The sequence below is a fragment of the Cricetulus griseus genome, chromosome 8, assembly GCF_003668045.3.
Source record: "Cricetulus griseus strain 17A/GY chromosome 8, alternate assembly CriGri-PICRH-1.0, whole genome shotgun sequence".
NCBI classification, from domain to species: domain Eukaryota; kingdom Metazoa; phylum Chordata; class Mammalia; order Rodentia; family Cricetidae; genus Cricetulus; species Cricetulus griseus.
Window position 1 is genome coordinate 80260082 of NC_048601.1, and position 17172 is coordinate 80277253.

General features: G+C 36.0%; 1 pseudogene; it reads right to left on the minus strand.

The window, feature by feature from the left end:
* Window positions 1–1322: 1322 nt before the first annotated feature.
* LOC100768900 overlaps window positions 1323–17172 on the minus strand; it is a 171326-nt pseudogene continuing 155476 nt past the window's right edge.

Genomic DNA, 17172 nt, shown 5'->3' on the forward strand with positions numbered 1-17172 from the left:
CAACAACAACAACAACAACAACACCATCACTACCACCACCACCAAAAAATAACAGAAATCAACAATCACTGGTCATTGATGTCACTTAATATCATTGGATTCAAATTTCCTATAAAAAGACACAGGCTATGGATATGAACATATTGGATATGAACACAGGATCCATCCTTATGCTGCATACAAGAAACACACTTCAACTTCAAAGACAGACATTTCCTTGGAGTAAAGGGATGGGAAAAGACTTTGTAATCAAATGGACCAAAAAAGCAAGCTTATCCTAATATTTAACAAAATAGACTTCAAAGTAAATGTAATAAAAATGATGAAGGAAATTTCATATTCATCACAGCAACAAATCTAGCAAGAAGTCTTAATCTTGAATGTATATGCCACAAATACGAGGGCACCCATATTACTAAAGTGTAAATTGCATTTCAAACACTACATACTGATAGTGGGAGACTTAACACCCAACTCTCACCAGCGGATACTTCTGCCAGACAGAAAATTAACAAAAAATGAGGGACCTAAGAGATGTTATGTCTCAAATGGGCTGAACGGACACCTATAGTAATTTCATCCAAACTCAAAAGAATACACCTTTTTCCCAGAACCCCATGGAAAATTTTCTTTTTTTTATTTTTACTATTTCACATCAGTTTTAATGGGAATAAAAGAAAGGGTAAAAACTGTGTTTAGTAGTGGTTACATCCTTGCTATGAGGGCAAAATGACCATAAGAAACCCAGGAGCAGCCCACACTCCCTGGTTTGAACAAATCAGGTTATAAACAAATTCGAAATTCCCAATAAAGAAGGCATCAAGAACTGGTGAAGAAAGATGAAAAGATCTCTAATTCTTGGATGCCAGGAAGCAGTTACTCAGAATCAAAGACAGAAAGCCCTGGTTAGGAGCTGCAAGACCAATCCTCAGGGGCTACACAGTGGGTTCCGCTGTTTCTAAAGGAATCCATCATTCAACCCAAACAGTTCAGTCTTTACTCCAAGCTACAGCTAATGTCACTTCAAAAAGTGCAAATCCCTTGAGACAGGTTATTACCACAGTCTCAGCAAGGCATCAATATTCAGAATTAGTAATTCATACTGAGGTCATTTCATAAAAATAGCTCTCCCATCTTCCAAGTCTGCTTCCTTCTACAATGTAATCATCACAGAATCCTGTCTTAGCCGGGCGTTGGTGGCGCATGCCTTTAATCCCAGCACTTGGGAGGCAGAGGCAGGTGGATCTCTGTGAGTTCGAGACCAGCCTAGCCTACAAGAGCTAGTTTCAGGACAGCCTCCAAAGCCACAGAGAAACCCTGTCTCAAAAAAAAAAAGATTCTTCATTGCTCCAGTGTACAAACTGCTTCGAGAAGATCTCCAGCTCACTTTCACGTTGAACGGCTTTATTTCTTAAGAGCTTCGAATTGTTTTGTATTTTCTCCAGCTGATCTATTTCTTTGGAAAATCTAGCAATTTCTTCTTCCAGATGTTTCTGAGACATATCAACTTGTTGGTACAGTAGAGCAAAAGTGGTAGCCATTTCTTGCTGTACTTGGTAGCTGCATTTTGCACTTCTGAAGCTCGCAACCATCTGCAGCTTTTCGGTTGCATAGTTCACAAACTGCTGCTTAAATGCTCTCTCTTTAGCACGGTTAGTCCAGGTCAGCCTTTCATAAAGATGCAAAGCTCCATACATACTTAAGGACACGGAGATGAGACTCCAGCCCACTGTTTTCCAGATCACGCCCCCAACAACGCTGATGCCCATGGAAGTTCCAGATGTGAGGGATGCCAGTCCTGTGATCAAGGTGATCATGTGCTGCTGGATCAGGAAGAGCAGTAGGAGTTGAAGCTAGAGATCTAGGGAACTGAAAGACAGGCTCTGGGAGACCAAGCAGCACCCTCTTTGCATTTGAGGAGCCCAGGAATCGATGCATCAGGGAAGACCAGCTCAGGGAAAATCTAAACGCAGTGTCCTCTTGAAAATCCGAACACAACTTTTGGAAATTGAGATCATAATTGAGATCAAACTTTTTGCAAGGGATTAGTGTATGAAGTTTATTCTGTATACCAGCTGGAAGTAATGGCTTCAAGTTTTCCATACTTTCCTGTTGAGACTGAAGCATGGAGGCATTGACTTCATTGGTACACCCATCAGCCAAATTTCTTCCCATACCATCTTCTATGTGTTTCTTTAATTCACTCTTATAAACTTTCAGTACACTGGGGGTAGGATGAAACTCAGAACAAAACTCATCAACCAAAAGACAAATTTCATCTGTCATTGCACTCCTCCTTGACCTGCTTGATTTTCTTCTTAACATACAGTGTTAAGAGGTTAATCTGGTTTCGGATAAAATTCAGACTATCAATTTTGTCTTCCCTCTTTTCCTTTGAATAAACCCTCTTCTCTGCTGCTGCCATGTTTACTGAGTCCGGTATGCTTTTCACACTGTCTAGTATCTGATTGTGTGCTGTTTAAACTTTGTTTTCACTGCTGACTGCGAGATACACTCCTCAAAAGTTTTTTTCAAAATTCTGAAACTCTTGTAATCTTGCGTGAAATCCTTCTGCAAGTGCCCCGCCACCTTTTGGCATCCCCTGGGCTTTATGCTTTCGGGAGTTGAGAACTTCCTTGGCTGAAACAAAAAAAGATCCGATTCCGAGCTTCCAAAAGACTCACAACTTTGAGCTCTTCTACCGAAAAGTGAAGGCATCTTTCCATGTGCTGTCTCCACACATCCTCCATATATTCTGGCTCTAAGGCAGAAGCATCCCAGTAATTATTCAAAATGAAAATAGTCGGCTTAGAGAGACGCTCATTCACCTTATGGAAAAAAATGTTTCTCCGTGTTCATCAGTGTTGATTCTGAGTTTGCAACCAATACAAAGACATCAGCATTGAGGCAGAATTTATCTATCCAGCTATTCATCTCTGTGGTAACATCTGTACCTAGGCTGTCTACTAAAACCAGGTCATATCTCAAGAGGGCGCATTTTGCTTTGAGCCAAAATACATGCACCAGGCAGCCAGCTTTCAAGTCTTTGACAATATGGAGAGCATGGGACAGCTGATTAACTGTCTTCACACTTTTCTTTTCATCTGATCCTTCAGTCATAAGGTAGGCTTTATCTTTTCTACAACTGACTGCATGCTAGGTTACAAAACAAATCTCAATAGATACAGAAAAACTAGAATAACCATCTATATTTTATCAAATCATAATGGTTTAAAGTTAGCAGTAAACAACACATATTTTAGAAAGCCTATAAACTCATGAAAACTGAATAATGCCCAACGTGAGTCAAAGAAGATAGAAAGAAAGAAATTAAAGATTTCCTAGAATTCAATGAAAATGAATGTATAACATATCCAAACTTATTTGACCCTATGAAAGTAGTGCTAAGAGGAAAGTTCATAGCACTAAGCATCTATATAAAGAAATTAGAGAAATCCCACACTATCAAATTAACAAAACACCTGAAATTGCTAGATCAAAAGAAACACATTCACTAAGGAGTAGTAGATGCCAGTAAATAATCAAATTGAGGGCTTAAATCAACAAAAATAGAAACAAAGAAAACAAGAGAAATAATTTAAAATAATTTAAAAAAAATAGTTGGTTATTTGAGTAACTCAATAAAATAGAGAAACCTTTACCCAAACTAACCAAAAGGAAGAGAGAGAATATCTAAATTAACAAAATCAGATATGAAAAGGGGACATAAAAACAGACACTGAGAAGGACAGAGAATCACCATACTTTGAAAACCTGTGTTCCACAAGATTGGAAAATTTCTTAAAGAAATGGACAATTTTCTGGATAAGCACCACATACAAAATTAAGTGAAGATGAGATAAACAAATAGACCTATAACCCCCAAGGAAATAGAAGTAGTCACTAAAATTTCCCAACCATAAAAATCCTAGGGCCGAGTGTTTTCAGCACAGAATTATAGCACAGAATTCTACCAGAATTTCAAAGAACTAATACCTATACTCCTCAAAATGTTCCACACAATAGAAAGAGAAGGAACATTGCCAAACTCCTTTTATGAGGATACAGTAACCCTGAAACCCAAACCATACAAATTCAAAACCCCTTCATGATAAAGGTCATGGAGAGATAAGGGATACAAGGAACATACCCAAACATAATAAAGGCAATATATAGCAAACGAATAGCCAACATCAAACTAAATTTAGAGAAACTCAAAGAGATTCCACTAAAATCAGGAACAAGAAAAGAATGTCCAATATCTGCTTACCTATTTAATGTAGTACTAGAATTTCTAATTAGAGCAATAAGACAACAAAAGGATATCAAAAATATACAAATTGGAAAGGAAGAAGTCAAACTATCACTATTTGCAGATGATATGATAGTATACATAAGTGACCAAAAACACTCTACCCAGGATCTCCTACAGCTGATAAACACCTTCAGTAATGTGGCTGGATATAAGATTATAAAAAAAAAGTACTCCTCCTATATGCAGGGGGAAAAGGGGGTTGAGAAAAAAATCATAGAAGCATTACCCTTTACAATAGCTACAAATATAAAATATCATAGGGTGACACTATGCAAACAAGGGAAAAAACTGTATGACAAATATTTTAAGTCCCTAAAGAAAGAAATTGAAGAGGATATCAGAAAATTGAAAGATCTCCCACACTCTTGGACAGGAAGGATCAACATAATAAAAATCACAATCCTACCTAAAGCAATTTACAGATTCAATGCAAACCCCATCAAAATCCCAACACTATTCCTCACAGACATTGAAAGAACAAAATTAATGTTGATATGGAAAAACAAAAAACCCAAAACAGCTAAACAATACTATAAAATAAAGGAACTTCCAGAGGCATCACCATCTCAGACTTCAAAGTCTACTATAGAGCTATAGTAGTAAATACAGCTTGGTATTGACAAACAAACAAGCACATGGTTCAATGGAATTGAATTGAAGACCCTGATATCAATCCACACACCTACAAACACTGGAATTTTAACAGATGCCAAAACAGTACAATGGAAAAAGAAAAACCTCTTTAACAAATGGTGCTGACATAACTGGATGTTAACATGCAAAAGTTGGCCAATATATCATATCTACTGCATGCACAAAACTCTAATCCCAGTGGATCAAGGACCTCAACATAAATCTAGCTACACTGAACCTGATAGAAAAGAAAGAGGGAAGTAGCATGGAATATATTGTCACAAGAAATCACTTCCTAAATAAAACACCAGGAGCACAGAAACTGAAAATAATAATCAATAAATGGAACCTCCTGAAACTGAAAAGCTTCTGTAAGCCAAAGGATACTGTCAGTAAAACAAAACATCAGCCTACAGAATGGGAAAAGATCTTCACCAACTGCATATCTGACAGAAAGCTAACCTCCAAAATTTATAAAGAACTCAAGAAACCAGACAACAAAATACGAAATAACCCAATTGAAAAATGGGGTACAGAGCTAAACAGAGAATTCTCACCAGAAGAATCTCAAATGGCCAAAAGACATTAATTATCAGGAAAACGCAAATCAAATTTACTTTGTGGTACTAACTTACATCTGTCAGAAGGGCTAAGATCAAAAATACTGAGGACAGCTTAGGTTGGAGAGGATATGAAGTCAGGGGAACACTCCTCCACTGATGGTGGGAGTGCAAACTTGTACAGCCATTTTGGAAATCAGTGTGGAGGTTTCTAAGAAAATTGGGACTCAATCTATCTCAAAGACCCCATGATGTCATTCTTTGGTATTTGCCCAAAGATGCACAATCATACCACATGGGCATATGCTCAACAATGTTAATAGCAGTGTTATTTATAACAGAAAGAACCTGGAAACAACCTAGAAGCCCTTAAACCAAAGAATGTATAAGGAAAATGTGGAACATTTACACAATGGAGAACTACTTAGTGATAAAAATGATGACCTAATGAAATTTTCAGACAAATGGATGGAACTAGAAAAAAACCATCTTGAGTTAAGTAACACAGACTCAGAAAGACAAACAAGGTATGAATCTGCTCATAAGTGGATATTAGATGTAAAGCAAAGGATAACCATTCTAAATTCCACAGCTTCAGAGAAGCTAGGTAACAAGGAGGACCCTTAGAGGGACATATGGATCAGAAGAGAAATTAGAAATTAGATGATATCTACTGGGGGTTGCGGCTGCTACGGTGGAGGGGAGTAGGGGTGGGAACAGGAGGGATGCAGTGGAAGAACAATGAAAAATATATTTTTATAGAGAGAGATTCTGTGGGTTTAGGGGAAAACCTGGTGCTAGTGTATCTCCCAAGAATCCACAAGTAGGGCCCCAACTAAGACTTCCAGCAATAGAGAGGAAGCCTGAACTGGCCTATCCCTGTAATCAGATAGATGAATACCCCAACTATCATCAAGAGCCCACATCCAGTAGTTGATTGAACCAGATGCAGAGATCTGCAATGAAGAACCAGACCATGTCCTGGGAATCCAGTCAAAGAGAGGGAGGAGGGAACATATGTGCAAGGGAGGTCAGATCTTAATGGAGTAATTTACAGAGACAGCTGAACTGAGCTTGTGGAAACTCATGAACTCTAGTCCTACAACTGTGGAGACTCCAAGAGACTGAACTAGTCTCCCCATATGTGGGAGACAGTTATGAAGCTTGGAGTATAAAAGGGGCCCCTGGAAGTAGGACCATGATACAATCCTGGTACATGAGCTAGCTTGTTGGAGCCCATTCCCTATTGTGGGATACCGTGCTCAGTCTTAACAATGCTTGGGAGAGGGACATGGCTCTGCCCAGACTCAGATGACTACTGATGGGAACATTTACTGTGAGGAGTAGTGGACTGGAGGTGGGACAGGGAGGAGGTGAGGGAGGGTGGGAGGATGATAGGGGGTTGGAGAGAGAACTGTGGTTGGAATGTAAAATTAATTCAAAAAATAAAAAAATAGAAAAAAAGAATTCTGTTTAAAAGATGAATGTGACAAGTTTATAATAGTAACAGAAACTGACATATTGGGCATTTAGACAAAATCATTTTGTCATCTTTGACATGCTGTATACTAGTCAACTGTTAATAAACCTGTATATTATTAAATAAATATTTTCAATTGAATATGTTTTTTCATTATTTTTGGAATTTCATACAAGATATTTTAAATCTATTCTTTTCCATCCCCAGAATCAACTCAAATTTTCCCAAATTCCTCTGTTTCTAAGTCCATGTTCTCTTTCTTCAAATAATAAAAATTAAAATGCCAGAGTCCAAATCATGCTCACCTACTACTCCTGCCCTAGAGTATGGTCATAATGTCACTCCAATTGAAGAAAAATTATTTTCCTCAACTTACTGCAGTTACCAATTGAAAACAGCTTCTTTGTTAGTGTTGAAAATTTTATTTCAGCTCCATGCTGTGAAAGCATCTGGCCAGAGTTTTGTTCAGGTCTTTCAGATTCTGACACTGTCTCTGTTAGTTTATATGCATATCTTCTCTATTGTATCTGGAAAATGATCTTTCCTTGAAGTCATGCATCACTTCTAACTCTTAAGCTATTTATGTCTCTTTTCCCATATTCAAGGACCTCCAGGAGAAGGATGTGATAAGTCATTCCACTTAAGGCTAATGACTCTTCTTCTCTCTGTGTTGGCTTTTGTGGGTTTCTGTGTTAATAAGAATCTAATGCATGAAGCTTCTCTGAAGAAGCTTGAGCTAAGTTCTGATCTACATATATTGCAATAAGTTATTAGGAGTCATTTTACTGCTATGTGTGTGGTAGGGTAATAGTAGCAGGTTTTCTCATAGAACCCATGACAAGCCTCAGATGTTGGCATTATTGGTAGTGGCAAATATGGAATTCCATTTCATGCAACAAACATTAAAAAAAATTTGGTTACTTACATCAATACTCATGCCACTACTGTGGGCCTATTTGTAGACAAGTCCTTATTGTAGTTTAGCAGGTTCTTATCTATGTGAAATTAATAAATACATTTTTCTCAATTTGTAAGTCTAGTACCTTATATTACTATAAATGCCAGCCAGCGGGGTGAAACTTGCAGTTTAGTATCAGCTAAATTTCTCTATGATCTATTCTAAAAGTATGTTAGTATCTTCAGCAATAGGATCATAGTGTCGAGATATGGCAGAAAACCAATAGGATTGAAATAGTTTTTTTATGTTTGCAGGGTTGAAAGGAAACCCATTAACCAACTGCACAAAAAAGATGTAACATATTCATAATTCTATGGATTTTATTTGGTAGCATATGATGTCTACTAGGTGTATATTCTTCCCCAGTGCCAAAATAGAAGTAAAACAAAATGAAACAAATCTGAGAAAAACAAACTGGAAACTTTAGTTCAGCAGCAGGAACATTATCAATTAAGTGATATTTTCATGGGTTTCTGATTCCATCATTCTCTATTTTGACTTATTATATGAATGCTTAATATCTAAGGCAGCATTATTACATATAGCAGTGTTAGAAGTAGTTCCAATTCAAATGACTTCAGCGGAGCCTGAATTTTATTTCTATGCTGCCTTCTACTGATTATACTCTGTCTCTGTTTGTAGTATCAGTAGCTTGCAGTTGTATCATTAATCTGAAATATGTTTTACCATATTTATATGTTCAAAATGTTCTCATTTTAAAAGCAATACTATGAAATTGAATGCTATTCTGTAACCAAATGTCTAAATTTTTATTATCTTTATAGTAATGTCTATAATTTAGATGTACCTTCTAAAATTCCTATTGATCTTCAGGCTAATTACATTTGCTAAACTTAGGCCCGAATATCTTACTTTCACGATGTATTTGCAGCACAATTCTTTCATCTCAGCTTCTTCTATTAGTCAGTCTAAATTATATTCAGACACGTTTATCAAAAATGATTGAAGAAGACTCCTGGATATTTCAAATAGTCTATTTTTAAATAGATGAGAACCACTGAAATCCAATAGTAACTTTGAAAACTGTATAAACCTTCATTAAGAATGTTTTATTATTGTGTATGTTTAGGTGCTTCAAATATATTTTGAAAAATTAATTTGCATTTAAGGTGTGTCTGTCTGACTGACTTGTATTATGTAAAATATAATTATATTTTAAGTGTGACTATTTGAGGATGAATTATGTACAGTGTCAGAAACCTTAAGTCTTTTGAGCCTTTTGTTGTTCTACGTGGGCTTTAGAAACAGTGATAAATTAATATCAGCATTAAATGGTGTGGCATTGCAAATGGAACATTTAATATTAGTGTTTTACTCAATTGACTTTATACTTTTCTGTAGCTGTGTTTACAAGGAATAATATATTTTCCATTTTAACTTTAAGATAGAAATGATGAACCAATGTTAAAATAAACCACAAATTATTTTCATATTTTTCTGCCATGAAAAATCTAATTGCAAAATAGACTTGGTATTTATTTCTAAACATTTCTTGAAAGATGGTTCAGAGAGCCATCATACCAATGTTATGATCATCCATATTTTTAAACTGAAGCTGATGAATTAAAGCTTTATTTTAAACCAAGAATGTAAGAATGTGAGACTCAAATGGCAAATAGAATTGCTTCATTCTAAAGAATAGAATTTTCATTCGCATTGCCCACTCTGGGAATTCCCGGTCTGGGGACTGCAGGCAGGTCAACAAAGCCCCAGCAGACCAAGGAACTGAGAGGCTTCTGACAGCACCTTGGTAGTCCAGATCCCACCCACCAGAAAAGAAATTGCCTCAAACCCACCTGTACACACAATAAGACCCATCAAAATATCGGCCCCTCTTGAACCCACTGGAAGAGAACCTTGGACCTGTACCCACCAGGAGAGGAAGAGAACCCACCTGTACCCATTGGAGGAAAGAGTGGGAAGACAACAATATAGGAACACATTCAACAACAGAAAACAAGTGTGACACCACCAGAGTCTAGGGATTCTACACCAGTAAGACCTGAACATCCCAACACAGAAGAAGCAGAAGGAGATGACCTTAAAAACAACTTCTGGAGGATGATAGAGACCCTAAAAGAGGAAATGAGAAAATACCTTAAAGAAATGGAAGAAAAGACAACCCCAAAATTGCAAGAAACAATTCACACAGTGCAAGATTTGAAACCTGGAATAGCAACAATAAAAAAAAAAAAAACCACAGTCTGAGGGAATGCTGATATTAGAAAAGCTGGGTGAATGATTAGGAAATACAGATGCAAGAATAACAAAAAGAATACAAGCAATGGAAAACAGTCCCAGATTCTGGAGATACACTATGAGATATAGATTCATTGACAAAAGAAAATCTTAAATCCAACAAACGCTAACAAAAAATATCCAGAAAATATGGAACACCATGAAAAGGCTAAACCTAAGAATAATAGTTACAGAAGAAGGCAAAGAAACCAACTCAAAGATGCAGAAAACATTCAGAAAAATCATAGAACACTTTACCAACCTAAAGAAAGACATGCCAATTAAAGTAAAAGAAGCATAAAAAACACCAAGTTGTGGATCACAAAAGTCCTCTTGCCACATAATAACTAAAACACCAAACATACAGAATAAAGAAAGAATATTAAAAGCAGCAAAGGAAAAATGCCAAATAAATATAAAGGCAAACCTATCACAATTACACCTGACTTCTCCATGGAAACTCTGAAAGCCAGAAGATCCTAGATAGATATTCTACAAACACTAGAAGACCAAGGATGCCAGCCAAGTCTACTATACCCAGCAAAGCTTTCTATTACTATAGATGGAGAAAACAAGATATTACACGACAAAAACAGATTTAAATAATACATATCCACTAACCCAGCCCTACAGAAAGTACTGGAAGGAAAACTCCAAAATAAGGAACCTAACTTCACTCACAAAAACATGGGTAATAGATAATCCCACTTTACCAAAGGCCAAAAGAAAACATGGGTTAAATCTACATTCAATAAAATAACCAGCAACAAATCACAAAACAAGGATTAACACTCCTAGTCCTTAATTTCCCTCAATATTAACATTCGGAACTTGCCTATAAAAAGACACAGACTAATAAAATGTATATGAAGACATAATACATCCTTCTGCTGCATACAAGAAACACACCTCAACTTAAAGCCAGACAGTACATCAGAGTTAATGGTTAGGAAACAAAATTTCCAATCAAATGGTCACAAGAAACAAGCTCATGTAGATATCCTAGTATCAAACAAATTAGACTGCTAACTAAAATCCATCAAAAGAGATGAAGAAAGTCATTTCATATTCATCACAGAAAACTGCCATCAGGAATAAGTCTCGATTCTGAACATCTGTGCCACAAATACAAATGCACCCTTTTCGTAAAAGAAAGATTACTAAAACAAAAAACACACATAAGACCTTACACAGTTACAGTGGGAGACTTCAACACCACACTATCACCACTAGACAGGACCACAGAGAGAAACTTAACAAAGAGACAAAGGAAATAACATAAGTTATGACCCAATTGAGATTCACATATATCTGTAGAACATTCCATCTAAACACAAAAGAATACACCTTCTTCTCAGTGCCACATGGGACCTTCCCTAAATTAAACCACATGCCCAGCAACATAGCAAACCTGAAAAAGCACAAAAAATTTGTAAGGAAAAAAAACCTGTATATTCTCAGACAACCATGTTTTAAAGTTAGAATTCAACAACACAAATTGCAGAAACCTTACAAACTCGTGGAAATTGATCAATGCACAATTGCACCATTCCAGGGTAGAGGAAGAAATAAAAACAGAAATTAAAGATTTCTAGATTTTAAAGAAAATGAAGACAAAACATACTCAAATGTATTGAACATTTTGAAATTAGTATTAAGAGGAAAGTTCATAGCACTAAGTGCTCGCATGAGTTAACTGGAGAATAGGCACACTAGAGAATTAACAGTACAACTGAAAGCTCTAGAATAAATAGAAGCCAACTCACCATGCAGAAGTAGATGCCAGGAAATAATCAAATTGAGGGCAGAAATCAATAAAGTTGAAACAAAGAAAACAATACAAAGAATCAATGTAAGAAGGAATTGGTTCTTTGAGAAAATCAAGAAGATAGACAAACCTCTATCCAAACTAGCCAAAAGGCAGAGAGAGAACACACAATATAAAAAACATCAGGAATGAAATGAGGCCATAACAAGGAGACTGGAAATATCCAGAGAATCTTCAGGTCATACTTTGAAAACCTGTACTTCACAGAATTCAAAAATTTAAAGGAAATGCACAATTTTTGGATATATATCACTTGCAGAAATTAAATCAAGAGCAAATAAGCAATTTAATTAGACCTATAACCATTAAGGAAATAGAAGCAGTCATCAAAATCTCCCAACCAAAAAAGGCCAAAGGCAAGATAGCTTCAGTGCAAATTTCTACCAGAAATTCAAAGAAGAACTAATACCAATACTCCTCAAATTGTTACATACAATAGAAGCAGAAGGGTCATTGCTAAACTCTTAAGAGGCTACATTACCTTAGTACACAAGACACACAAATACACAACTAAGATACAGAATTACAGACCGATATCTCTCATTAACATTGATGAAAGAATACTCAATAAAATACTGACAAAAAGCCAGGGCGTTGGTGTCGTTTGCCTTTAATCTCAGCACTCCACAGGCAGAGGCAGGTGTATCTCTGTGAGTTCAAGGCCAGCCTGGTCTCCAGAGCGAGTGCCAGGATAGGCTCCAAAGCTACACAGACAAACCCTGTCTCTAAAAACAAAACAAAACAAAACAAAACAACAACAAAAAAGTACTGGCAAATAAAATCCAAGAACACATCAGAAAAATCATCCACCATGATCAAGTGTGCTTCATGCAGGGATGCAGCAATGGTTCAACATATGACAATCTATCAATGTAATTCACCATGTAAACTAAGAAAGAAAACCACATCATCATCTCAATAGATGCTGAAATACCCTTTGAAATGGAACCTATCAGAATTACACCAGACTTCTCCATGGAAACTCTGAAAGCCAGAAGGACCTGGATAGATATTCTACCAACTCTGAGAGAACAGGGATGCCAGCCCAGACTACTATACCCAGCAAAGCGTCCAATCACCATAAATGGAGAAAACAAGATATTCCACGACAAAATCAGATTTAAACAATATGTAACCACTAATCCAGCACTACAGAAAGTACTGGAAAGAAAACGCCAAACTAAGGAAATTAACTACAGTCACATAAACATAGGCAATAGATAATCCCACTCTACAAAAACACAAAATAAAATTCAAGGTAAATCCACATACAATACAGTACCAACAACAAATCAAAAACAAACAATAATAAACACTCAATGGACCTTAATTCCCTTCAATATTAATGGTCTTAACTCACCTATAAAAAGACGCAGGCTAACAGATTGGATACGAAGACAGAATCCATCCTTGTGCTGCATACAAGAAACACATCTCGAATTCAAAGACAGACATTACCTCAGAGTAAAGGGTTGGGATAAGATAGTCCAATCAAATGGATGCAAGAAACGAGCTAGGGTAGCTATCCTTGTATGTAACAAGTTAGACTTCAAACTAAAATCAATCAAAAGAGACGAAGAAGTTCATTTCATATTCATCACAGGAAAAATCCACCAGGAAGAAGTCCCAATTCTAAACATCTATGCCCCAAATACAAAGGTACCAACATTCATAAAAGAAACATTATTAAAACTCAAATCACAAATAAGGCCAAGCACAGTTATAGTGGGAGACTTCAACACCACACTCTCACCACTGGACAGGACCAACAGACAGAAACTTAACAAAGAGACAAAGGAACTAACAGAAGTTATGACCCAATTGGGATTACCAGACATTTACAGAACTTTCTATCCAAACACAAAAGAATATACCTTCTTTTCAGCCTCACATGGAACCTTCTCAAAAATCGACCACATTATCAGCAACATAGCAAATCCTGTCTGGTTTTATTAGTTTTGTTTCATTTTGTTTTGTTTCTAATTTGGCACTGACTTAATTGTGTTAGGATTCTGTATGTACATATGACAATGGCCAAGCTAAAACAAAGCAAAATATCTTCTCTGCTCCCTTCCAAAGTCAAATATTGGGTCTCTTCCTTATTAAAACTGTGTTTGAATTCATGTATAAAGCTTACATCACTGGCACCGTGTATCAAACTCAGAATGATCATATTAATCTTTCACGTACTACAACTTTTTTTTTACAAAAAAATGATGTTTTAAATATTGCTAAAGAATTAGTAAAATGCAAGGTTTGAACTTGACACATGAGGTGTCGGTGCTGCTCTGAATTATTCCCAGTGTTCTCAATTGATGTTCTGACATCATTTTTCACAATTCAAGACCTTATTGAAGTGTGTGAGGCCAGAAGAAGCATGTAAAATATTTGTCTACCTCTTTGTATACTTCCATTTGGGGGTGATTCTGAAGCCAGAAGCTTCCCAGTTTCACCAGTACCTACATCAGTGGCACATTCCTTAATGTAGGAGCTAAATTACCAAATTACCCAGATTTCCTGGTATGTCAATCAAACAGGGCATAACAAGTTATAACAAAATTAGACACATATCCTCATATTAAGACTGGACAAGGCAACCCAGAAGGAGGAAAATGGTCCCAAAAGCAGAAAAAAGTGTCAGAGGCAACCTCCACTCCCAGTTAGGATTCCCACCAGAACACCAAGTTACACAACTATAGCATACAAAGGACCTATTATACAAACTCATTCAGGCTTTGTGATTATCACTTCAGTTTCTGTGAGCCCTTATGAGCTCTGCTGAGTTAATTCTATGGGCCACGTTCTCATGGCAAGGGAATCAGACACCAATACAGCCACAAAACCTTCAACCTACTATATGCCCTGCCTGCAAGAAGTGCTAGAGTAATGGTGGTTCAGGACTTGTGAAAATGGCCAACCAATGACTGATGTAACTTGAGGCTCACAAGAGGGAGCACATGCTTGAAACTGTCTGGATCACCAGGAACTGGAGCCTTGATAGCCCAGTGACATAGGATAGAATAAAACACAATACTACTGGTAAAGAATCAATTAAGTTATTCTTACTGAATTTCTAATATACTCAAAGATTGGTAACTTGCCCAGTCAGCATCAGAGAGGCTTCATCCAGCAACTATTATAAACAGATACATTAATGCAGAGCCAAACATTACATGGGAACTGAGAGAACCCTTTAGAATAGGAAAAGGACGAATTATAAAATCCAGAGGAGTTGATAATGCAGGCCATGTGGAATTTCAAAACAACAGGTCTCTGGGCAACACCATTCATTTAGGATTCTGTCTGATTGTTAATAGGAAGAACTATGGTTTGATCCTGATTTATTTAGCGATTTAGAAGTATTTCTCAAGGAGGGTGCTGACAAGTAGAAATAAATATTTTTCCAGGTTAGCATGATGGACACATATGTTGGGTACATCAATGCAGTTTTCCCTAAATATATATTTAACCTATGTAATGCTTTCTCTAATGTTGCTTGCTTTCAAGATGTAGTGAAAATGGAATTCCAAAAACTAGGGAAGACACTAGAAACTTCCAGCTGACATTGATAGGAAAAAAGCCAGAGATTACATACTTTATATAACTTTATTTAGCTGGAACACATCATCTCACATTGTCTCATAGGCATTGCTGTTTTTTTTTTCCTTTCCTAGAATGCACTTTGAACTGACTCTGTGATTTAATTATTCTCTTCTCTGTATATTAGCAACCATTCTGTATGACCTCTTTTGCTACATTGAAAAGTGCCAAGTGACATTTTAACTCATCCACAGCAACACGATGCCCTCTGTAGTGGTCAGTGGTGTTTCTGAATTGATTGATTACCTTTTACAGAAAAGACATAGTTTATGAAACATGTAATTTTGTTGAATAGAGATTTTTGTAGAGAAAATATTATTGGGTTGTTGGGGTTCTTATAAGTGTTTTGTACTGGTATCTTTCTATACATCAAAATTAAATTTGTAATAACAAATGTGGCTATTTGATCTTTGAACTAACTCCTATATCCCTGAAGTACCATGAGCTATGGAGTACAGTCATCTGTCAGGTAATATCAAAATAACAGAGAAGTAAATGAGTAATTATGTTGGTGGAGAGAGTTATTCAAGATATCATTGTGACATTTCATCTTAACAAATTGGATTATGGAATGAGAAATACTTCTATGACTAGTTTAAACTTATAAAGATAGCATAAAATATAGGAATTATCACTGATTAAGTAAAACAAAGTAATCTGAGGATATACCGTCAGTTTAGTTAATTTCTGGTTAGTAACAGCCGTGCCCAGAATATATATTTATAAATTTGTACTTGTAAACTGTGCAATAATGCTGGTAGAACCATATGAGCTGTTCATATTTTGATTATTTAATTAGTTTAATACTTCTTTAATTTCTTTATCCATTTTCTGATTTTCCACTGTTGTATAATTTTTATATGGTAGGCTTGTGGTAGAATTGTGAGATACTGAGGACAATTTTGACTAAATACTCTCCAGGTGTATGGGACAGGTGATAGTTTGGGCCTTTTCTTAGGATGTGAGAACACACAATTGTTTGTATTGTGTTAGTTGTAAAATAGTCTACTATTGAAACTATTGTTCAATGTCTATAAGAAAAAGAGTGTGCTACATGTGGTTGTTGAATAGACATTAACTTGCATAGCTTATAATTCATTCAACCAACATTGATTCCTACAAACTCTGAGGGGAAAATTACAGATGTATAAAAGTACATAATCAACATCTGTTCATATCTACAATATTGAGTGTAATTTAATTCACAGGAATCATATACTTTTATTTAATATGAATAGAACTAACATAAATGCTAGAGTTATTATATGGATTTCCTAGCACATGTGTGTATATGGAACATGCATTCTGCCAACCCCATACCTTACTATGCATCCTTTTTATACTTCTGTATAAAATATGCATTCATTATTGTTGCTATATGATATGTTGGAACCATATATATATATATATATATATATATATATATATATATATATGTATATATATATATGTGTGTGTGTGTGTGTGTGTGTGTGTGTGTGTGCAGATTTTGTTTCAGTCATGAAAAATAATGATATATAATTTGCAATAAAATGAAGG